The sequence below is a fragment of the Rhipicephalus sanguineus genome, chromosome 4, assembly GCF_013339695.2.
Source record: "Rhipicephalus sanguineus isolate Rsan-2018 chromosome 4, BIME_Rsan_1.4, whole genome shotgun sequence".
Taxonomy (NCBI): Eukaryota; Metazoa; Arthropoda; class Arachnida; order Ixodida; family Ixodidae; genus Rhipicephalus; species Rhipicephalus sanguineus.
The window spans coordinates 166,580,765-166,604,294 of record NC_051179.1 but is presented as its reverse complement, the minus strand read 5'-3'; the positions used below and the strand labels follow the sequence as shown (position 1 = coordinate 166,604,294).

The window sequence follows — 23,530 nt, the reverse complement described above, 5'->3', positions numbered from 1 at the left end:
ATCGCGCTGCTCACCTTGATCAAATTGTTTGCATTCATTTATAAATGGGGGAGGGATGTGATAAGATTAATTTGCCGTTCCGGCGCCCGGGGCCGTCGATGTTGCAAGGAAATAAATACGGTGCACATGACCAGCCAGTCATGTGTGTAACCCGCCAACGTACGTGTGTGTGATTCGGTCTGGTGACCGGCATGGCCCAGGACTACCCGGTTATCACATTAATTTTTAAAAAGTGTTTCGCTCCCGGAGTATTTGGAGCCTATTGTAGAAATTCTGCGCGAATCTAAAACTCTGAATGAATTACTAAACGTATTGTATAGTATACGACGCCATCTCTCTGCGCAAATAGCGAACTTCATTTTTTCTGTTTTTAAGCAACGGCAGCAGTGTGCCATTTCTTCCTGCGTCTCCTAGAAATTACCCTGATTCGTCAGCGGCTGCTGAGGCGCCAGCTATATTACTGGGACCTTCTGTAGTAGCTTGAAGCTGCCAGAATACTTCCTTGGTGCTATATTACCATATTCCTCATATTGCAGCCAGTGCTTCTAGAGCTGAACATCACTTCGCGCGAATCTGCGTCGCCATCTTGGCATGTATGCACATGGCAACTATGGCTGTGTATAATTTTAACGAAACAAAAATGTATCACGTGATGGCAACATGACGTGAAATGCGAAAGTGGCGACATCACCAAACCTACGCGCGTTTTACTGCAGTTCAAACGTTCATCTCCGCTTCGGGGAAGCAGCACTAACGAAAGGGGCAGTTGAGACTGCCGCGTCTCACTATGGTGGCCGGACGATTCCGACCACGAGAGTCCGTCGGTTTGCGAGCAAGTAGAGGTTGAATCCACCGTAAATTTGACCTGGTGGCATGACTATAAGAAGTGATCTTACACGAATGAAGGCCACACCTTTTGATGCTCTCCCTTGACGTTTTTGCTGATCGGTATGGTAACAAGCCCGGACCAAAAAAGCGAAACTTCGGTAATTGACCTCGAAATTCACGTAAGTTGCTTCAAGGCAGTCTTTTCTGTGTCAAAATTCACCACACCATATCTTTTAGGAACGGAAGCCTTAGGCTTTGGTTATTTTACCATAGATTTACGTGTATACACGTTTATATGTGAGGTATGCGTGTTGGGCGTAGTGCTGCTGTCACCCGCAGCTGACGATGCCGAAGTTTTTGAAAGAGCTTGTTAGCTACGTGTTGATGTGGTGCGAAAACGCTTGCGCTTGGCTGCGCAGTACCTTTCTGCAAAACAATAACGGTGTTGTCAGATGCGCCGACTGTTGGACAAAAACCAAACGGGCTCTGATCCATGAACATAAAGAAACAAGCTCTTAGTGAATGATACTATCCGTGCCACTGTAGGTCCTTTTCCTACACGTTAGTTTCTCATGCGCAACTTACGTACAATATTTATTTATGAAATGATTACATACCATTTACCCTATATTTTTGGCAAGCGCCTTGCCACAATACTGCATTTCATCAATATTGTTACGGCTCTCCGAAGATAAAGAAGACGAGAAAACATGAAGCGCTTCAAAAAAGACTTCAAAAATTATGCTATTGAGCTCGTATTTCAGATATCCGTATTAACCTGATCAGAACAATTTGGTGAGATTAGATATATTGGACCGCATTTTAATAAAGAGCGTTTTTGAAGGAAGATTAAAATGGTACACGTTTAGTGGTTTGTATGAAATTACACACGGCATTGAAGGCATCCCTAAGGCAGTATCCCAACCCTGAGGCTCCGAAGCTTAGTAGAATTTCTTCAGTTAAGTTTAAGCCTATTTTTAACAGCGGAGTAATGAGCAGTCGTGATCTATTATTGAATATCTGCGGCATGACAAAAAGAAATGTGCAATGTTTTCTAATTCTTCGCAGAATTGACATAGGGGCGATATCGTCAGACCAGCTCTGTGTAAGTATAGATTTAATGGGGGACACGGCATCGAAATCTGGTGATCGTAACTTCAGATTGTCTAGATTGGCTCCAATGAGACTTTCATGGGAAGTTTAGATGTTTGTATTCCGGCCACGTTGTTATTGTTCCCATCATATCAGTCTTAATTTGATGTCTTATTTATTATTACCATTTCTACTCTTAATTTTTTTTAATCATTCCACCTTCTTCGAATAAGATTTTAAACTTCAACTACATATTCTTGGCCCATCCCCCAGAGTGGGTACTTGCCTTAGAAAAGAAGGCAAAACAAACAAACAAACAATGAAGCGCTTGTGCGTGGTGCTCATCAGCCATATTGTATTGGCTGCCGATTGACTGGCATAGATATCTATTAAATCTACATCTCGCCTCCGTCACATTTGGTGGAGCTGCTGGGTACGACACGCCTCGCAACGGAACTCCGCAGCGGCCGTCGTTTAAGGAGCTTTTCTGCAACTATGGCGGAAGATACGGCGTCTGCATCTGCACCCGGTGTCTCTCAGCATGAATATAACGCGGCGGCTGCATCTGCACCTGCGACAACAACGGTCGTGCTGGAACAACCGCGGGATCCTGGCACGTTTAGCGGTTCCGGCGATCCCGGTGAGGTGGACGTTGAGGATTGGCTGGCGGAGTACGAATATGCGAGTACTCGCAACCGCTGGGGCCCGACTCTAATGCTCGCCAACTTGATGTTTTACCTCAAGGGAACTGCGAAAGTGTCGTATGAAAACCATGGAACTGAACTCGGGAGTTGGGCAACGTGCGAACAGAAAATGTTGGACTTGTTTGGGAAGCCCGTTGGACGAAAGATGGCCGCGAACAAAATGCTCGCGTCTCGGGCGCAGACATCCACAGAATCGTACGTCTCGTACATAGAAGATGTGATCTCATTGTGTCGCAAAGCCAATGGCCAGAAGCCGGAGGCCGACAGAGTTGGGCATATTCTTAAGAGGATTGCTGACGACGCCTTCAATCTTCTAATATGCAAGAATTACTCCAGAGTGGACGCCATTACAAAGGAGTACCGGCGCTTTGAGCAAGCCAAGAGCCGGCGCACTGAAAGCGTGTTTGCCCGACTTCCCAACACGGCTGCAACGTCGTCTTGCAAAGATTGCACGAGAACGCAACCGCCAGCTCCAGTTTCCCCAGACCACGTCACTCGAATCGTACACCGGCGACGTCATTGTTCGAGCACATACAGCTCGTCAGCTCGCCCGTGAGTGACTGTCTTTGTCGCAAGAACACCAAAAAGATCGATATGATAGCCGATATCGAAGCGTTCACTTCACACCGGGATCTCTGATACTCCTGTGGTCACCATGCCGCCAGGTCGGCTTATCAGAGAAGCTTCTCTGCCGTTACAATGGCCCCTATAAAGTACTCCGCCAACTCAGCGACGTGAACTGCGAGATCGCACCCCTAAACACAGCCTCTTCGACCTCCTCACTCCAGACGGATGTTATGCACGTTTCCCGACTGAAACCGTATTGCTCTGCTAGCTCTTCGTCGCCATAACAAGCGCCGCGACGGCGCTTCCGCCGCGGGAGGTTGATGTTACGGTGCGACATGGGCTCTCCGAAGATAAAGAAGACGAGAAAACGTGAAGCGCTTGCGCGTGGTGCTCATCAGACATAGTATATTGGCTGCCAATTCACTGGCATAAATATCTATTAAATCTACATCTCGCCTCCGTCACAATATTTTACAAAACGTGACTTGAATCGGCCCTATTTCCAGGAACCGCCGTTGAGAAGGCAATGCTTCTGGAGCTCACGGTGACAACGTGCGAAATTACGTCGCCACCATTAAACTTTACTCTTCTGCCATGCTATCTTGCATCTGTTCCTTATTCTGCACGACACATGTACAATGCATTCAGCCAAAGCATCAAAAAGTGCACGTGATGCATTACAGATAGGTAGCGGTTACATCGCTTGCTCGCACAGTGACGGCTAATGGCATAGTGGGTGTTTCCGTACATCACAAAAATTATGAAGATGAATGGACTTGTGGGTACATTCCAAATGTACTTTCAGTAACTGCCACACAAGGGTTTACAACGCACTCTAAAAAGGCCTCCCAGCACAGTGACTGCGCTGGGAGTTCTATGCAGGCCTGGCGTTTATTACTGGAGCGTTCTTATGATGTTGTTTTGCCGTGCGTCGTAGAGAGTGAGAAAATTATCATCGTCATGAACCTGCTTGCGCTCTATCACCGCTTATGTCGTGACTACAGATGGTTAACAAAAGAAGCTGAAACGTGCGTTCCCAAATCAGTGGTTGCGCCTTTGTGTTTCCTTGTTAATTTTTAGTGGTCCCGAGTGGTGAGTAGTGGGTGAGGTCCGACTTGTGTGGCACATATCAGCTACTGGGTTTTTTAAAGCAGAGCTGTTATGGTGGACGCTGGATGTGTTGCGTAGAAAGAAAATTATGATCCCAGCCAATCGGCAAGTACTCAATCGCTGCCCAGGCATTCTGCGCAGATACCTAACAACACAAGCTGAAACGTGCGGCACATAATCGGTGTTCGTCGGGCGTGTGTTCCTTTCTTAACTTTTAGGGGACCATTGTGCTAACTAGTTGGATGTGCCCAATTTACGCGCGGTTGGAGTGGGTAAAGCAGAGCTTTATGGTCGAGGGGTGGTAAATATAGAAGGCTAGAGCACGACTACAGAGAAAGCGCCAAAGAAAGGCAGAAAGAAAGAGCAAGAGAAAAGAGAGAGAATGCGAAGCAACACGCAATAAGTAAAAAGACAGAAATATATGGATCCAAATATACAGACGGAAAGAGATACAAAGACACAGACTCAAAAAAAGATAAAGAAGAAATGAAGCATAGTCACGTCAAGTATAGTGCTGTAAGGGGTGCGAAATACATAGCTGGAAGATACGGCCAGGTAGTTGCTCAACAGCTCTGCTGTGAGCCGGCCTTGCGCGGCTCGGATCAGGCTGCGCTAATGTTTCTCAAGGAGATTCAAGCACTGGCGTGGCTCTCTGGTAGATGGCTCAACTGTCACGCAGAGAGCCTGGGTCGGAATCCTGCTCATTTTCACAGTATTCAAGATAGCGGATAGGCACACCGGTGGCGGCGGATAACTATGCCATCGAAATTGGCTCTTGTTGTGCTGTCATAACAGATTTCGCTGTAAAAAGACACAATTTCACGTGAAGAGAAAACGAATTAGGCCGATGGATAGACATTGCAATATCACAAATCTAAACCACGCTAGTAATAAATAGCGCTAACGAAGGGCGGCACTGAATTATTTCAGTTTTGCTTTGACAGTAAGTTGCATCCACAGCCAATCGGAAATCGTATTCTTGCTTTTCGATAAGTATCAGTCTACTCTCCTGCCTCAAGCTATCAACACATGTGTTTCTTGCTTCCGCTACACCGAGCTTGCGACAAGTGGTGAGCGAGGACACTTACGAATTTTTGAACACTTGCAATTACGGACGATGCAACTACATTTGCTGATAGAGAGCACGCCGTGAGGACATCACCTCTCATCACGGCGGAACCATCCAGCTGAGAGAATGAACGAGTCTTTGCGAACTATTAGGCCGAAAGCCTTAGATGCCTCGTCAAACGCGAAAATATACCGTCGGTGTCGGCGTTCCGCGGCATCGGCGACTGCACGAGTTATGCAAAAAATAATCACGCAATGACGCCACAATATGACGTCACTTGGACTTTACAGATCACTAAAATTTCTGACTTCACTCTGGGGCACACGACATAGCGCCACATCCTTACGTCATCTCCTGACACCGTATATTCGTCAAAGCTGGGCCGATAAAAGAGGCAATGCAAAACCAGGTGCGGTGCCTCCGATCCTGGAGGCAATGGAAAACCACGTTAGGTGAAGAAGGCTTTCGGAGGGCGGTGGTGCTGAATCAAGATATCGACTATGAAGGAAAAGAATATGGCTTTCGCCTTTGCGTTGTCTGATCTGAAAGCATCAGATACCTTGTCGGCTTTCTACTTCAGCGTCATTTTAGGTTTTGCAAATAATCGCCGCCTCGAATTCGAGGTGGTCTACGAAGAGGAAATGAGCGTGGATGTCAGAGAATTTTCAGTGCGAAGCTGTTATTAGTGGAGGATTTCATGTCCGGGGTAGGCGTAGAAGTGATCACTATCTGATTGAGGCCGAGCAGCCGCTGCTTCACGGATGAGAAGGACAAAGGTTCAGTAGAAGACTGCGCAATAAGATCTCAGAGCTCAACAAGGGCATGGAAGGTGACTGTTAGGCTCTGTGCAAGCAGCAATTGGGCGAGGTCTGTGACTCAATCGACGGCCAGATTCGCAACGGCAAAGCCTGGGGCTTGCTCAAACATCTCGACGAGGGCGCCACGAGATCCAATCAGAGACACACGGTCGCCAGAGGCCTGCACGAAGCTACGAGATCCTGTTCCAGGCCGAGACGGTTGCCAAGCTCATGGAGAAGTATCTGCCCGTAAAGCATGGCGATAACGAGGTCCAATTTCCTGAGTACATCGGCGCGGCCCGTCCGCAGCTTCACGAAGACTTCACCGCGGCGGAAGCCAGGCAATCCATTTTTGCGCACAACAGCAAGTCGGCGCCGGGTCCCGACGGCATCACCAATAATCTGCTGCGGAATCTCCACGACCGTTCGACCGAATACCTCGCCGAGAAGATCAACGAAACATAGAGAAACGGCGGCGTCCCAGAAAAATGGATGGCCGCCAGCCCCGTCCTGATTCCCAAACTAGGCAAGGCTCCGAATGTTGATAACCTCCGACCCACCTCTTTCACGTCTTGCGTCGGGAAAGTGGTGCAGCACGTCGTCCTCAACAGACTAAGCAGATACCTCGAAGGCAACAACGTCTATACCCACAAAATGATTGGGTTCTGAGCCAGCCTGTCCACGCAGGACGCCACGAAGATGATTAAACATCAAATCAACGACCACAATACCAGGGATATCAGAGCCTTGCACGGACTGGACCTCGAGAAGGCGTTTAACAACGCTATCCAGGCATACATCCTGGCTTCTGTCGCGGACCTCGAGCTGGGACCCAGACTCTGTAACTACGTCCATTGGTTCCTGACCGGAAGGAAAGCCGAGCTGCGATTTGGAGACTTCGTCTCCGACGAGGTGCTCCTGGGACCATGGTGTACGTCGTAAGGCTCTGCCATTTTGCCCACTCTCTTCAACATCTGCATTGTCGTACTCTGGAGGAACCTGGCCCAAAGCGATGGTATCAAACACATCATCTACGCCGATGACATCACCATCTGGTCCACCGGTGGTAGAGAAGGGCAAGAGGCCGTAGATATCACGCAACACACGGAACAGTACCTGCTACCCACCGGACTCAGGTGCTCCTCGACCAAATGAGAGCTCCTGCTTTACAGAAAACAAGGGGGCAGACCCAAGGGCTGGAAGCCGATCTCCGAAAGTGACATTCACCTGTTCACTTGCAGCGGTGATCAGATACCCAGGCTCTACACCATCAGAGTCCTGGGTATGTTCATCGAATCGCGTGGCGGCATCGGCTCTAAGTTGCGCAAGATCATCGCAAAAACTGATAACTCTTCTCGCCTCTTTCGAAGGGTCATGAACATACGTCGAGGCCTCAAGCAGGACAACCTGCTTCGGCTCATCAACGCCTTTGTGCTGTGTCACTTCACCTACACGGTGGCCATGCACAACTGGCTCAAAGCAGGGAGGGACACGCTGAATGCCCTCATTAGAAAAATCATCAAGCGAGCACTCGGGCTGCCCTTCAGAACGCACACCGAGGCCCTCCTCCGGCTCGGCATATACAAATCCAGGGAGGAAATTGTCGAGGCTCAGGAAGGGGGCCCAGCTAACTCGGCGCCCCACCACGCCGGCCGGCAGGCGAAGGAGAACGAACTAGCCCCCACAAAGAACGTGGCTAGGAACACCCGAATCCCCAGAGAAATAAGGCAGAAGCACGTGGTCGCTCCTCTGAACCGCAATGTCCATCCTGTGCACAACGCAGGTCGTCCCAAGGCAAGAGCGTCACAGAAACTAAAGCAAATCACCAATGATAACATTGAAGCAAGCTTTGTGGACGCCGCGGCGCACCGAGTCGGCAAGGCTTTTGCGGTTTCCGTCGTGGACACGCTGGGCAAAGTCATCAACTGTGCTTTGATCTTGATCCGGACGACGGACTCTGAGGTGGCCGAGCAAGTGGCCATTGCACTCGCCATGCAAGACGGTCGGAGACACAAAGTCTATAGCGATTTGAAACGGCCGTCAGGGCATTTAAGAACGGCTGGTTAGACCGGCAGGCACTTAAAATTCTGAAAGGCTCCAAAAACAGTGACAGCTCCACACACTCCATCTTTTGGCTCCCTGGACACGTCGGGCCGATCGCAGGGGTTCCTCTGAACCTCAACGAGTCTGCCCACGAGGCTCTGTGTGGCTTTAGCGACCGCGCTGACCTTGGATCGGGCGACTTTCCCCCCCGGACACACGGACGCTCCTAGCACGTCAATGAGATTACTAAATTATTTTACGTAGAGAGAGGGGTCTTTCCGCCGCCCATGCAGGCTAAGCAGGCTGCAGGCGGTCATGCTCAGACACCTGCAAACTAACTCCTACCCAATTGCGGCGTCCTTAATAGCATATATGAGGAAATTTACCCGAATAATTCTTGCGTACCCTGTGGCGAGGCTGCTACTTTTTCTGACATGCTCTGGGAGTGCGGGTCGTTGGGCCCGAAGTTCACCAAATATGAGTGGGACGCGCTCCTACGAAGTCCCATCTATGAGGACCAAATCCTGGCCGTACAGCGCACACGTGATCGGGCCGGTAGGCTAGACCTGTCGGTCTCGCCGTGGGATTAGCCGGTTGTGGCAATTATAGCCTTTTTCTGGACCAAATAAAGGTTTATTCACTCACTAATTGACGTAGCATTGCACTGTGTCAAAAATGAGGCTCCCTAGGAAAAAAAGGGCTATGCCGTGCTGCGAGAGGCGAGAGCGTGCTTTGAGACGCGACGGTGCGGGCAGAAGATGTCGAGGGAAGAACCTTCGAGAAACGGGGGTAACGCTGCCGCGTAGTGGAGTGTAAAACAGCGTGTCAGTGGCAGTGTTCAGGAGCTTGCGCTTTCAGAGTGGCGAACGTTTCTCGTTCTCCCGAAGATGAAGCCACCAAACGTGGGCTTGAACGAGCTGAACGAGGACGGGCATGTCGTGCCGAGCCAACCGCGATGTTCTCGCAAGGGAGGCCAAACCTAAGCGCCAGCGAAGGGAAGACATGAAAAAAACGCCAGGCCTGCACGGAAAGCGCAGCACAGTCACAGCGAACGCTGCAAGAGCGGGATTTCTGGAGCCCGTTATAAACTCTCTTGTGGCTACTAATACAAATAAACTTGCAACGTAGCCACTACGCCACAAATCATAATTACCCACATCGACATCATTTGTCATTCTGCGGAGAAACGAGGTTCCATATGGAAAGCATCATATGCACTTTGTTGATGACGATGAAGAATTATGTCCTAGCCCTTTATAACATACGTTCTCGAGAGAATGATTGGGAAAGAGGTAATGAACCTTACTGAGACCTTGAGGAAATGGATCACGGGAGCCTTATGGGCTTCCTTCGCAAGCAACAGAAGTGCACTGCGAGTAAGCCACTGCGCTGTAAATCATCATAATTTTGGGGAAGAAGGGAAGCAGGCACTGTGCAATTTTTCGTCATTCTGCGGAGAACCGTGGTACGCGTTAAATGCCTGTAAGATATTATGTTCACCTTGTTGAGGCTGTGCCTGATGACGATGAATAATTATTGGCAGATCCCCTTGTAATGGGTTGGAAGCATTCAACAACCATCTCGCTGAAGAATTCATGTTGTCTGACGCCTGGTTACAAAATTCGCGTTGTGTGACTACTGGTTGTTATTTTGCTCTTCTACCACACTACATTACATATGTTAATGTGGTTCCTTCACGACATTAACCTGTAAAGCGTTTTTTCAAGGCGTTTCCAAGCACCCGCATGGCTCTGAGGTAGGACTCTGGGCTTCCACGCAGAGGACCGAGCTTCGAAACTCGTTCCATCCGGGATATTTTTTTCTTATTTCGTTTTGTTTCTTATTTCGAGCGATAGTGGTTACGGACATCACAGCAGCATTCGCTCTAAAACACTGAAGTACGGTATAGCCTGATGAATGTCGGGCATAAGCTTCGGACTTTCGACAGTGTTCACCAAGTGGAGCTGGCTGGATCTTTGTTACAAATCCATATTTTTCTAGCAAACACCCAGCTTATGTGCGCTTCTATGAAGACGGCCAGACATCGATATGCGTTGCACAATGTGGATAATCGTGTCACGTTGGCCAATGTCACATGTGCTACACCAGCAGCGTTCATTCTATATGAATGCAATAGGGTGGCTGTAAGGCACTAAGGTGGGGTTAATTTTCAACCTGTAAATAATTAACGTAGTGAGTGAAATAAATATCCACGAAGCAGTAAACTACGAAAAAAGAGCCCCTTTATTGAGACATCAAAATCAATTCAATCAGTGAAGGAGGCACCGCAAGAGAATAACACCTTTTATGATTCTGCTTCTTGCGCGTGCAATCGCGCGACCATTAGCGCCGGTTTCCTCCAGTTAAAGTTCCGAGCACGGTGGGATCAATTCTAGCTTCCGACTTGGCTGCACTTGTAGTCCCTGACCATTCTCGTGCTGTCGCCTCTTCAGCAGTTGCCATAGCCATGATTGCTACACAGATAAGAAGAATGTTAACAAATGCTACACAAGTCATCTGTTCCTGACTACAATACGAAAACAAACACAATCAGGTACATATATTTCCTGTCCAATATAGTACGCGTAGTCACAGAAATTTGTGATCAGGATAGATATTCTTCCAATACATGTTCGCCTATTGCTTCTCAATCACGCTCTATTCAACCTCTGAAACGTGTTAGCTGGAGAGGAACTGCGGATGGTCCATGTTGAATTTCTGTGCCCCGATAGGCCGAATGTATGTTTCGCCTCTATTCTTACAAGTGAGGTGTTATCTGTCAACAACAATATGGTTGCCTCGTCGGTATGTTTATAATTATAGTGCACGTATTCCAGCAGATATCTTATTTTCCTTTGTCACTCAACCGTTTGAGCTGTCAACGTAATATTACGTACTAGGGCTACGCCTTTTTGAATTCTATTACACTTGGCATGTTTCTGATTTATTTGTGAGGCCTCCGAAAAGAGTGTGACAAACGCGCAACAAGAAAAAAGCACAACCGTGAAAGTAAAACTTGCAGCCATTTTGAAATTCGATAGGACAAACCAGTTACCCCTTACCAGAAGTGAGCACTAAGAAGATCAGAAGAAACGGAGCAATACGTCCCGCCATGGCACTCGGAATGCAATGCTCTAGGTCGTGTCCTAGTACCGACGAAACGTGATTCACTGCAAACAAACATGTGCATTCAAGCGGCCGCTCTCCTTGAATTTTGCTTGGTTATCTGACAGGACATGACAACCTTATATGTATGATATTCATGGTTTCGCAAAATTTCAACTAAGGCAGGCGAGTATTAATTAACCGTTGAATGAATGCGTATAACTCGGCTTCGAGGATGGATTCTTGCAGATAATCTCAACAATGCTGCATGGCTGAAAACTTATGAAGTTGATGTAGGTCTGGTTTCAGCCAAGGTGTTTTTAGCGCGTTCTTTCTTTTCAGCCATATTAGCTACCTCGTTGGAAACCTTAAGTCATAGCCACACGAGCGGCCATAACAGTGATCGAATTACTGATTTTTATCATTTATGCGGCAATTCTTTGCATCCAAAAAACTGGGTTTCTTTATTACAGATCGAGCGTATATTTCTGCACGGCGGGCCACGACGTACTGTAATTTACAGCACAGTCACGCTGCTACATTGTCAGGAAATTCGGAGGGATTATCAGGATGGTGACTAAATGCAGAATTTTAGGTAGAGGTGAATGAATGGAAAAATGCATATCGAATTCACAGATGCGTTAGCCAAAGAAATTTTGTTTCATAGCACAACCGCCCTGTACAGTACAGGCTATGATACTTACGGATTGGTACGAATTTTAAACATTCTATTATGCTAACGCGCAATCACATTGGCACAATTCTTTAGCTGAAATACTCCCTACTACGGAGTAATAATTAATTCATAGAAGTGTGGCTCGATCTGAACTTTTCACAGGAATACACAGTAAACACACACGAGTCGTAGATATAAATACGAATTCCCCGATGCTATGCGCTGCGTTTCTTGTCTTCCTCTCTAGCTTTTTCACAGAAACTGACTGCGTACACTGTATATTTCAAAGTAAAAACACGTTCAATATTGCAAAAAAGTGTTGCATTTATAAATTTTACAATATGATGATATCCAAGTTGTATCGAGGACTTATGCTATATAACAGAAGATAAGGTGCGTATATGGAGTGGTTGTACCTAGAACAATAGAGAACTGAAAGTGAATGGATCTATCTCAAAACGGTGCAACGTGGTCAAGGTTAACCAGAAGAAGGATGGGGAACTTCGCTCGAAAGAAACAAGGTGGTGAAGACTTACCAAATATCACACTCTGTTGGACTGCGCGCTATCCCCATCGATGCCACGCTTTTTATACACTGATTCGGTGTCACTCCGCCGATTTTGTTGTCGATGTTAACCACCCGGATATATCACCTGCGTCACGCGATATTATAGCGCGATTCATAAACGTCCTGAAGGGCAGTTCCCGTTCGGTGCAAAAATGGAAGGAGCATGAACGCATACAAACACAAGCATTTACGAATGCAACCAGCGTTAGCGAAATGTCGTTCCTATTTATTCCTTGTTATCCGCCTCATGAGTCAGGGTCTGAAAGCAACTCTGGTTACCGAGCAGAATGGTAGTAATGCAGGTTATTCCTTCGACGGTCGAGAACCTATGCCGTTGGGGGTCTGGCGGTTGGCACAATAAAATAAAAAGTAAAATTGACAAAATTATAAAATACCAGTAAAGATAAGTTGAACGACTTGTTTCCGAGTTCCTTTTATGACAGGCACTTTTCCTATTATTAGGGTTATCTTGTTATTTTGTATGAACTACGCGACCTCCTATATTAGGAAAGGGATGCGCTGCAAACATGAAGCGTGCTCGTGTGTTTTGTCACCTGGTAACTGAAAATAACAGTGTAATTTTCTCGGAAAGAGGAGTGAACTCGTAATGTGGACCAGGTTCGGTTTTTTACAAAACAGGAACAATGCTTCTATACGGAGTATAGCTCATATCACGGCAATGTTGAACTTGTTTGAACAAAGCAGTCCAGTGGAGCTTATCCTTGGCTTCACGCCCCCCAGTCGAGATTAAACGAGCCTCCATTTGAGTTCTTCTTTATTGACACAATTTATTTGTTTATTTATTTAGTTATTTATTTGATATACCCTCAAGGTACATACAGTACATTATAGAGAGGAGGGGCAAGTACACGATTATACGTAACACGGAACAAGATACGAAGAGAAGAGAAAAGGCGTAACAATCAATCAAGTGAGTACAGTATCAATGTACAATGACAAAAAGGAAAAGGATAACACTGATATATACACTGGTTATACAAAACATAGCACTGGATTGACTAAATCACATAGGAATCTGTAATGATAAGAAGAGAAACTTCAGAGGAGAAGAAGAGAAGAAGAAGAGAAAGCTCAGAGCACCAAAGAGGAAGGGAAAAAAAGAAAAAAAGAAGAGAAAGGCGGAATTGTACAACTCTAGATCATGTTCATAAGATCATGTTTGAAAAGAATTGTATCGCGTATGTTCACTATGGATGATGGTAGGTTATTCCATTCGACTGTGGTTTTGGGAACGAATGACTGTGCGCACGCGACAGTGTTAGAAAACGAGACTTTGACTTTATGTCGATGATCCCTCCGAGCAGATGTGAATGGTGGTGGCTGAAAAAAGAGTGATGGGAGAGTGACATTGTGATAATATATTGTATGAAAAAGTGAAATGCGAGCTATATTCCGGCGAATGGCGAGTAGTGGGATGTTAAGAATGGCTTTCATTTCTGTTACGCTTGCTGTACGGTGATAGTTTGCGAGTATGAAACGAACAGAGCAATTTTGCACACTCCTTCAATTGCGTTAATTAATATGGATTGAGGAGGATCCCAAACCGATTATGCTTATTCTAGTTGAGGACGAATGTACGTGGTGTAGAGCAGTAATTTTAGTGAAGAAGGGGCGAGAAAATGATTTGTTTTATGTATCCCAGAGTACGGTTACTTTTTGATATTATGTGTTCGACGTGATGTTTCCATGAGAAATCGTTAGTTATGTGGACGCCAAGGTAAGGGTATGCTGTAACAAGTTCGAGAGTGATGTTATTAATCACATATGTTGAGGACGCTGCGTTAGAACGTGAAACTCGCATGTGTTTACATTTCTTAGTATTCAGCTCCATGTGCCCAGTGTTCCACCAGTTATGGACGTGGTTTAGATCAGCCTGGAGATTAGCGACATTAAAGGTAGTAGTTATTCTGCGATATACAACACAGCTGCCAGCAAATAAAGGAATTTGTGAGGAAATGTTATTGCGTAAGTCATTTATATAAATTAAGAATAGTAGAGGACCCAGAACGGACCACTGAAGAACCCCGCATTGAACAGGGGCCTCGTCAGACAGGCTATCATTAGTGGCGACAAACTGAAACCTAGGTAGAAAAACGCTCGAATTCAATTAACGATTGCAGGGTCTATGTTAAGTACGCTTAGTTTATACAAGAGAAGCAGATGGTTTACTTTGTCAAAAGCTTTACAGAAGTCCAGAAATACGCAGTCAATGGGAAAGCCAGAGTCAAGGTATGTGTGCAAGTCATGAGTAAATGAAAGCAGCTGTATTTCGCAGGAGGAAAATTTGCGAAATTCATGTTGAAATTTACAAAAGAAATTATTATCTTCAAGAAAGTTAACTAGATGAGTTAAAATAACTTGCTCCATTATTTTGCATGGGATTGAAGTTAGAGATATTGGACGTTAATTGAGAGGATTATGAGTTTCCCCGGATTTAAAGATTGGCACAACCTTTCCCATCTTCCAATCTTGAGGTAATGAGGCAGACCGAAGTGATTGTGAAAAGATGTATTCAAAAATGATGGAGCAATACTCAATGGTATTTTTCAAAAACTTTACGTTCTTACTTATTTTTTGATGCCAGTGGACTGGGTTCATTGGAGGAAAATTAGAAGGGGTAACAAGTGGTAGTTCATTACCGGGTCTCGAGAATGAAAATGACTGGATGAACGTATTGTTCAAAATCGTTGCACATTGTTGAGTGGGTACGGGGTCACCATTCGGTGTGGTTAGAGATATGGTTTGCGCATCGTTACACTGAAATACCCTTCAAAAATCTTTTGGGTCACTTTTTAGCATGTTAGGAAGTGTTGTGTGGAAAAACGAATACTTAGAGGCTTTCAATGCTGCTAAATAAGCGGAAGCTGCCTTCTTATAAGCCTCCCATTTATGTTGATATTGCGAATGCCTTGCAATGCGAAAAAGACGTTTTTTTCTTGTTAGAAGGACGGTTCAGGAATCTGTTGTACCATGGTGCTTTGTTATTTGAAAAAAACTTGTTTAATAGAAATGAATTGATTGTATAACTTATTTGCCTTTCTCTTGAACATTTGCCAGTTCAGCTCTAACGAACGGTCGTCGAAATTTGTCAAAAACTGATCTAAAAATGTTGCGAGCGCACTGTTAATAGCTTCGAAGTTCCCTCTCCTGTAATCCCTGATTGTTTTAAAACAGTTGCAGGATGGCGACAATGATACAGTGATAGAAAAAATGTACAACATTGTGATCGCTTAGTCCTGGTGAGTGCACCACAGAAGACAGGAGATCAGTAGACGGCGTGAGGACAAAGTCCAAGAGCGATGACGTAGTTTTTGTTACGCGTGTAGCAGAACGGACGAGCTGTTGCAAGTTGAAATCGGCGCTTAATTCAATGAAATGGTTAGCTTCGGATGAGGAAGGCGATGAAAAAGGACATGATCCCGACCAACAGATACTCGAGAAATTCAAGTCACCCATGATAATAATCTCAGCCGCCGGAAACTGAACTGTCACTTGGTTGAGGCAGTCGTACAGGTTGTCGCAAAATGACGAATCGCTTGACGGTGCGCGGTAACAAAATCCGATAACAACTTTTTTGAAATTAACACTTAGACAACACCATAAAGCTTCAATGACGCACTTTATTGGGATAGAAAAAGACTCATAACACTTGTTAACAGCCAGCAGAACACCTACGCCTGTTGTGTTACTGCGGTCCCATCGGTAAATGTTATACGATATCTTGCATCGAAGCAGTTCGGAATTTGATACTTCTGAAGTTAGCCATGTTTTGGTTAGAGCAACAATATTAGCTTCACAATCTTTTACTAGGCTGCACAGTTCGTTGTTCTTTGACAAGTAACTACGAATGTTAGTTAGCAACACCGATATTTTTGTTTTTTCAACAGTACACTTGCCCCTCACGTCATGCTATCGGCGTGCAGCCGAAACCGTGCGGCCAGACCTTAAATATCGGGTAGAAGACTCGTTGTAACCACTGACACTATCATTTGGTGTCATTTCATACGCAACGTCGTCGTTGGCGTTGTAATTATAGTACGTACCATTGATTACCAGTTTCTTATATGTTAGCTTGACCGGTACGTTCCGAGATTTTGCATAGTTGATAAGTCTTTTTCTTGCGTGACGCGTTGCTGCGCAATACTCCACACTAACAGCAATTCTGTTATCTTTAACTCTGTACGTATCGATAGGATTTGCTCCTTGCTTTTATGCGATTCAATGTTAACAATGAGTGGACGTGCCTTACTCGAGGAAAATCAACCAATAGGCTGTGCACGGGATATGCGTTCGCGTGTAATACCCAGTGCTAACTTGTTTGTAAGCAAGTCAAGAATTTTTTCTTCTGATTGAGGCGCAGTTTCAGTAGTGATATTTGGTATGTTATAGAAAAATAGATCATTACGACGAGAGCGATCTTCGGCATCGTCTAACCGCGCGCGCATAGTATCCGACTCTTTCGCCACACGGTCGACCGTTTCACGAAGTTCGCCCAGTTCACTCTGCCATTTGTCGAAGTTGGTTGTCTGGGTTTGCACACCCTCTATCCTCGCCCTAATATCAGATATCGCGGTAGACTGATTCCCTTTTTTTCAGTGCATCACGCGGCTTTTTATGTAGTCAATTCAGAATAACGTAATACATGCGCCACATCATTTTGTCACTAAAGAACTATTATGAAAGGGTCTTCAAGCACTTTCACGTGTGGTGCGCCGATGATATATAAATACTTGTGCAAGCGCTATGTTTTTCTAGCCGGCTATTGGTTAAAATTTTGAGGAAGTATTTTCACCAGTATTTTCATGCTACAATAGTCAAATAGGAACCCTCACGTGTACCTACTAGAATACGTATAAGTTAGCTCTTTGCTTGAAATGGCCAAGGGAGCTGCGCAAGTGCAATGTTTTTTATTATATTGTGTGGTCGCCCATTTGATGTCGTCACCGACCGCCATGCATTATGCTGGTTGTCATCATTGAAGGATCCATCAGGCCGCCTCACCCGCTAGGCACTTTGCCTACAGGACTACGCTATCCGTGTGCTGCACCGCCACGGACGCCAGCATGCTGACGCCGACGCAGTTCTCGCGCTCCCCCTTCCCTGACGACAATACCCACAGCTCAATGTGTCACAATGCCGTTTCTTCAATCGACATTCACACCATCGTTACCGAACAGCGCAAGGATCAATGGATCGATTCACAAATAGACTTGCTCACTGTTCCATCGGCCACACCATCCACTCGCGCGTTGCGTCGTCGCACCATGTCGCTGTACGCGACGAGGTCCTTCACCAACACAACTGCGACGCCGACGGCCGCCAGTCGATACTAGTATTAACCCGCAGTCTACGTTCGGACATATGCGAATCGCTCCACGCTGATCTGCAGTGTGCGCACTCTGGGGTATAGCAGAACATACCTCCGCATTCGTCAATCGTACTTTTGCCGAGGGGCGTACCGTTTCGTGCAGACGTTCGTTCGCTCCTGAATCGATTGTCAGCGCCGCAAAACTTCAACGCACCAGTCACCAGCAGGTCTGCAACCTTGTACTTGCCCCGACCGGCCGTTTGGGCGTGTTTGCACCGATGTGTATGGGCCACTTCCTCTAACGGCGGCTGGTAACCGCTAGGCCATCGTCGCTGTAGACCACCGTACGCGATTCGCGGAAACTGACGCCCTCCCAGCGTCTACAGCGCCCGATGTAGCCTCCTTCCTGCTCCACCGTTTCATACTGCGCTAAGCTCTACCCCAGGAGCTGCTCAGCGCTCGAGGCCGTGTCTTCTTGTCGGAATTCGTCGAAGCCATCCTAAATGACTCAGACGTTCTTCACCGCAGAACTACTGCTTACCCCCGCAGACGAATGGCCTCACCGAACGTTTAACCGCACGCTCGGCGCCATTCTCTTGATGTACGTCGCCGCCGATCACACAAAATGGGATGTAATTCTGCCTTTCGTCACCTACGCCTACAACACCGCCCCTCAAAGCACCAGTCGTTTCTCACCCCATATTTATTTTTGTACGGCAGGCACCCGTCGCACACAATCGACACAATTCTTCCATACAAGCCGGAACCATCTGAGTGTGCGCCTATTTCTGCCACAGCCAGACTTACCAACTAGCCCGTACTCACACCTTGCTGAGGAGAGTGGCGAGCTTGCCAAGACCTTCACTAAGCATGAGCAAGAGCTGCAGAAGAGCATTCGCGGTGACACCAACACTTCTGCTTCCACGTTCCTCCGTGGAGCACTCGTATGGCTCTCGGTCCCTACCACTGCAACTGGCCTCTCTTCCAAACTACTGCCCAAATACAAGGCCCCTACTGCGTCGTCGAACGCACATACCCGATCAACTACCTCATTGAACCCACTGAACCATCTTCGGGCATGGGCCGTCAAGGGCGCGACATCGTCAACGTGGAGCGCCAGAAGCCCTACCATGGCCCGCTCATAGCGACCACCTTTTAGGTCGCGAGGCGGCTCCGTTTTCGTACCCTGGGTAATTGTAGAGAAGGATTGGAACGCTCTAATGGGTCGTCCTCTTCACCTCTTCTCGGAGAACACGCCCCTCGTACTCGTGAGTCTGCGAGTCTGCGCTCCGTCGTGACTGTCGTCGTTGTGCGTCGTCGCCGTCAATAAACGCCTTAAGAATATGCAAAAATAACAAACATTAAAGAGAAAATAACCCGCACATGAGATATACTTAGCTTTCATTCTTAAAGAAAATAGGTCTGGGAACATCTGTTACGCTAGGTTCATCATCATTATTCATTGTACATGCGAATATTGCTTGCCAACGGCTGTATTTTATATCGTCTTGACCGGTCATAATAATGAGCGGCTTCATATGAAGTTGAGCGTTTTCTTCATTGTAATCGTTTGTGAGGCCCTTTGCTTGCTAATGGATTCGTTTTTACACGTTCATCATCGGTCATTCGCGCCGCCATGAGGGTTCAGCATCACCTTCAACGGGTTTCATCATACACATGATGAAAGCGCATTGAAGGCGCGTTTTCTCGCCCAGAGCTCTGATTCAACGCTTCGGACATCATGATAGACCCTTTTCAAAATCCGCATGTACGCTTCCGTTTGTTGCATATTCGCCGAATTAAAGGCGGCGCCTGTCTTCCCTCAAGTGGAAACGAGGTCCTAGTTGCACGTCCTGGGGCTTGTATATTATGCGCGTTTAGGTCAAAGGAGCTGAGTCTACATTTTCCGCATCATAGTGTAATCAAACTGAGTTTGAATACGCTGTTTTCACTAAGTGACTAGCCGTCACTAGTTGGGCAAACTGCATCGCAGGAAAGCTAACATTGAAATATGATAGGGGTCTATTATCCTTGCTGATCATCATGAACAATGACTTACTGAGCTTGTTGAAATTCAAGATCACACCCACGCCATCAGCGTCATTGAAGTGGCTTTTGCTTGCCGACAGCTGTGTCAACGTGTTCATCAACTGAACTCTACAAATCAGAACGTTTGCTTCCGCTATGCAACTCGAAATTCATGGCATGTTTGTCTTCTTCGCTTAGATCACGTTTTAAATACAGCAACTAAATGAGACACTCTACTTCTCAAATGGGTCTTTAACTTCAACGCAGATAATTGATGTGCAGAGAATTATAGCCACTCAATTTCTTGTGGTAATCTTGCAAGGAGGCGTGCATGCTTTCGCCGTTATTCAACAGCGAGGAGTTGAATAATAGGGTTTCCAGACATCTTATCGGCTTCGAATTTGATGAAGCCCTTTTGACCCTGCATCTTCATGTACAAACTAAAATCGAAAGACCGTCGATGCCCACAGCCTCGAGAATTTTTTATGTACCCAAGTCTCTCAAAACCCGTGACGGGTGATCGCAGCGACAGGTTTTTCATGCAAGAAACGGCGCCGAAGCTCTCCGTACAGGTTGTTACAGGTTGGTGCAGCAGTGACGTAGCCAGGGTGTGGCACAGTGTGCCACCCCATGGCTACGTCACAGCTTCTGAATGTCGGTGCCGCTCGTCCCTTTTCCTGTCGCGTCGCTGCGTCCACGGAAATCTCAACACGTGTAAAGAGGTGGAGAACCAAACTTCTGCGGTGAGAGTACTGGCGCGCCTAAACATGCCACGGGTGTCGCCGCCAAGGACAGCGCCCGTCCTCAATCAGCCAAGCCAGCCGTGGCCACGAAGGATGCCACCAAGTGCGGGAAAGCTGAGTCCAATACGGTAGTTATGCCAAAAAGAAAAACTTGCGGCAAGGCAGCAAAGGCGATTAGAAAGACTGTGAAGAAGGGGCCCATGCGCGGCCTGCGTCCGAACGGGCTGAGAAGCGTCACATGAGAGGCCGAACTCACAGCAGTGTTTGATAAGCACGAGGCCGGTCGTCCTCAGTGAAATATTGTGAGGAAGGCTGGAGCTGCCGTGGCGGCAGCCAAAAGACCACGATCACTGCGAAGAGGCACAAGCAGCCCACAGCTAGCAAGGGTGTCAAGAGGGCGCCGACGCGAACTCGAGCGAAATTGCTGTCAGGGACCACAACGGCGGCGAGCCATTTGGCGGTGGTGAAGCTAGGCCAGCAATGATGCCGTGGACGACGGCAAAAGATAACAGCTTCTAGAGAACTTGCACTGCGATAGCAATTAGACTGACCATCTCGGCGGCCTTTTGCCATCGCCCTATTGTCCCGTGTATGTCTATGTTTATATATATATATATATATATATATATATATATATATATATTGTGATGACGACGATCGACACCGGGGCTCTGGCGCGCGGGGACAGCTAGCGGGTAGAGGAAGAGAAAGACGAGGAGAGAATAGAACAGCTTGGCCCAGGAACGGGTGTTGTCTCTATCTCGTCCTTTACAATGGCGCAGCCTACAACGCAAGCCGAACCTTGCAGCTGAAGCCACCTGTCGTCGCGCGTCGTCGGCAGCGCGGGTCTCCCAATCCTAGGAACGCCGTCCACGCTTCCTCGGTTATGGACACCGTGGCCCGACCGCTGCTAGAGCTACCCATCAAACCATCCCAGGACGGCGTCGAGGCCTCCTCGGTGGCTCAAGGGCATGCTTACCCCGGCGCCGCCAAGACAGTAAACGGCCTCCCGTTGCCCGGGAATGCCGCTCACGCTTCCCGTGGCGACACCCTCTCATTCAGGGCTCCATCGGCACCTGAGCCGCTTTGGGGTGCGGTACGAGTTCCTTCAGTCCAGCAGCCCGCCGTCGTGGGCCCAACCACCACGGCCTGCTGGTCCAACATCACTGGCTCCGCACACGAACCATCGGAGAGCGCCGCGCACCTGCGGCGTACCATTGCGCGACTCCGCGTCACGGCCAACGCCTTGACAGCGTCGAGCTCTACGCTGTTTCCTCCCATTATTCCGGCACTGACAGCAACCAACGCCATGTTGGATGTAGCCACCTCGCTAGACCTCGAGGCCAGCTCGCCTGAGCAACGTAGAGAGCTCCGGTCTACCCTCAGCCAGGTCTCTATCCAACTTGGTGACTTCGCGCACACACTCTGCCGTTTCGCTCCTGCCGTATCACCATCCCAGGCTACCTTTGTACTACCGGAATTCCGCGGCTTCCAGGACGACGCCGAAAAGTGGGTGGCGACCGTCAACGCCCTGGGAGATCACGAAGCCTGGACGGAGGCGCAGAGATGGTCCATGGCGGTAGATCGCATTCGGGAAGGTGCCGCGGCGTGGCACCGGTATGAAGGCGTGAGGCAGCAGTCTTGGGCAGCATGGAGTGCAGCCCTGATTGCCGCTTTCGGCCTGCTGCCCGGTACCTTCGGTGCGTCCAAGACCTCCACCGAGGACGGTGTTCTGGAGGGCCACAACCTTGAGACTGCAACGGTGCCTTGCTGTCCATCGACGGTGTACGTTGTTGATTTTGACGCTTACCGGAGCAGCCCTGCCCCTCCTCTGCAGGTCAAGGACTCTGCGTCGGTAAGGGACATGAGCATATCGCCGCCGGACCTTCCGCAAACGGAGAAACTGCCCTGTCGTTCATCGTCGTCAGAATATATACAGGCGCTCCCTCTTGTCGTGCCAGATGAACGACACGACCATGAAGACTGCCGGACCACGATCGCCAGTAACGCGACCTACGCCATGCCACTTCACAAAGTAGGCCAGCCAGATGTCGCAAACGACATGCCTGACCAGCCAGAGGTCGTTATCATCAGAGACTTGGCACCGCAAACCAACTGCCCTGCTGACGGCACTGCTCGCTCCCGGGACACATCTTGTTCACGTGACCCCTCATCAGGAAGCGCCAGCTCGAACCAGCGTGACAACTGCGCCCGACCTCACATAGTCCGACACCCGACAGTTACGCATGCTGTACTACCTTCAGAGCTGCGGCGGGACCAATGTCAGCGTTTAGGGACAAGCCTGCCATCGTGCCGAAACAGTAATGGCCACCCAACGCTGATTGCATTCGTCCCCCCCCCATGCTTGTGTTAATAGGTGTTCATGCTCCTTCCATTTTTGCACTGAACGGGCACTTAAGTTTAAGACGTTTACGTCAGGTGCTATAAAGTCCCATTACGCAGCTGATTTATCCCGATGGTTAACATTGGCATGGGAACAATGACACCGAATCAGTGAATAAAAATAGCGACTTATAAGTCGGCCATGAAGTCGTCTAATAAGTCGGCTTTCTACTTCCAAGATATCAAGAGTTATTTAGACGAACATAAGCCGTGAAATGGTCGTATTACATTTTCCGGCTACTTGAGCTTACTAGATATTGACTGGGATTATATTCCTACAGGTTCATTAGAGCGCTCGAAGTGTGCGGCTTTCCATATTAAAGCTTTGTTTTTCATAACTTAACGCAAATAGTCGGCGAAGGCACACCAACAGCAGGCTCAGCGATTTCCATCTTAGAGTCTTCGCGCACTAAACTCGAAGGACAATCGTACATGTGCCTAATCTCTGGAATGAGATGATGCTAGCAT

General features: G+C 47.7%; 1 long non-coding RNA gene across 1 annotated transcript; it reads right to left on the bottom strand.

The window, feature by feature from the left end:
- Positions 1-10,437: 10,437 nt before the first annotated feature.
- LOC119389111 (uncharacterized) lies at positions 10,438-12,544 on the bottom strand. The gene is made up of 3 exons (XR_005183009.2): positions 12,528-12,544; positions 11,273-11,380; positions 10,438-10,684 (listed from the first exon to the last, which is right to left on the bottom strand). It is a non-coding gene; the product is annotated as an uncharacterized LOC119389111 (long non-coding RNA).
- Between the last annotated feature and the right edge of the window lie 10,986 nt (positions 12,545-23,530).